The following is a 2,240-nucleotide window of genomic DNA, read 5'->3' as shown; positions in this document are numbered from 1 at the left end:
AGCCGACCCGCGCCGACCAATCGCCGCCCGAGGATGTCGACGGGCGGGCTCGGCGGCCAATCACAAGGCGAGGAGAGGCTTGAGGGGGCGGCGACGCCCCACCGGTCGCTATGGAAGGGACGCCCCCCCCACCGCTTTCGCAGCAACCGCAGGCGGCTGGAGACGGGTGCCGCCGCGGGACAATCTTCTCCAAAAAGCGTGGATTCTTGCCCGCAGTGGGAGACGCCGTTGCTGCGGGAAGCGCTGCGGCGGAGCGCGCCCCCTGGCGCCCAGAGGCAATAGCAATAGCAGTTAGACTTATATACCGCTTCCTAGGGCTTTCAGCCCTCTCTAAGCGGTTTACAGAGTCAGCATATTGCCCCCAACAGTCTGGGTCCTCATTTTACCCACCTCGGAAGGATGGAAGGCTTTTGCCCCTTCCACGCGTGGGCTTTCTCGTTGCTTCGTGGTTATTTCGGTTATTTCGGGCAGGAGTATGTGGCTCCAACTTTGGCAACTTTAAGAGTTGTGGACTTCAACTCCCAGAATGCTCCGGCCAGCTATGTTATGTTGGCTGGGGAATTCTGGGAGTTGAAGTCCACAGCTCTTAAAGTTGCCAAGTTTTGACTCCCTTGTTTTGGGGGCAACTTCAGTTGGGAAACTCCATGTTTCCTCCTTTATGATTTCTCCCCATTCTTTTAACTTTTCCACTTTTTATTTTTTAATTAACTTTTCCCCCCTCTCTAAAGGCGTGGCTGGGTTTATTCATTTACCTAAACAATTATAACTCAGTATTCTAGTTTTGATATATTGCAGGATGGCTGTGTTTATTCATTTACCTAACATTTAGTGTTTATCTCGTCCCACATGACTGTACCCATGTTGCTTACATCTTTCAATTTATATTGTTTTATTTGTTTGCTAATACAATTTGACCATCACTAAGTGTTGCATCTTTTTATTCTTGGTGACTGTATTTTATTCTCCTTATGTACATGGAGAGCATAGGCACCAAAGACAAATTCCTTGTTTGTCCAATCACACTTGGCCAATAAAGAATTCTATTCTATTAGAAACAGTTTTTCCCTCAATAAAGAATTCTATTCTATTAGAAACAGTTTTTCCCTCATGCCATCACTCTGCTAAACAACCAATTCCCACAACACTGTCAAACTATTTACCAAGACACTATGACTATTATTCTTCTCATTCTTCCTATTACTTATCTCCTTTTCCACATGGCAATAACTTTGTTGCTTGTATCTTTACGATTTATATGTTTTATTTAGTTTCCTAGTGTGATTTTGATTGCTTATTTAGTATCCTATGACTATCACTGATGTATCTCATGATTCATAATGAATGTATTTTTATGGTGACTATGATCATGATTTATCACATAGTGACTATCACGAAGTGTTGCAACTTTTTATTCTTGGTGAATGTATTTTATTCTCCTTATGTACATGGAGAGTTTATGCACCAAAGACAAATTGCTTGTATGTCCAGTCACACTTGGCTAATAAAGAATTCTATTCTATTCTATTCTAATTTTGATACACTGCAGGGTGGCTGGGTTTATTCATTTACCTAACAATTCTATATCAATATTCTAGTTTTGGATATACTGTTCCAAGCATCCACATTAAAACAGAAAAGGAAAAAAATTAAAATTCCATCTATCCACCCAAATGTTAGCAAAATTAAGCTACTAAGTGGCCTTGGAGCTTAATAGGCAAACAATATTAGCAATAGCAATAGCAGTTAGACTTCAAAGGGCTTTCAGCCCTCTCTAAGCGGTTTACAGAGTCAGCATATCGCCCCCACAGTCTGGGTCCTCATTTCACCCACCTCGGAAGGATGGAAGGCTGAGTCAACCTTGAGCCGGTGAGATTAGAACCGCTGAACTGCAGATAACAGTCAGCTGAAGTGGCCTGCAGTACTGCACCCTAACCACTGCGCCACCTCGGCTCTTAATATTGTATCACCTTTATCAACAGGTAACGAGTGTGTGTCAGGCTGGTGGTGACTGATGAACTAGGGAACACCTCATCACTTTCTCCTGTTAAATTTGCTCGCTCCCTCTCCATCCTGTTTGAATTTTTAAAATGTGAGATCCTCATTTATTGTTTTAATGTTTATCCCGGATGTTATTTAACGTCTGTAAACCACCCAGAGTTACCTTTGGTGATATGGGCAGCATATAAATTTGATAAATAAATAAATGTGGTTAACCTTTTTAAAAAAGTTGCCATATAAAA

Source organism: Thamnophis elegans, chromosome 10 (assembly GCF_009769535.1).
Source record: "Thamnophis elegans isolate rThaEle1 chromosome 10, rThaEle1.pri, whole genome shotgun sequence".
Lineage (NCBI taxonomy): Eukaryota > Metazoa > Chordata > Lepidosauria > Squamata > Colubridae > Thamnophis > Thamnophis elegans.
This window is presented reverse-complemented; position numbering follows the sequence as displayed.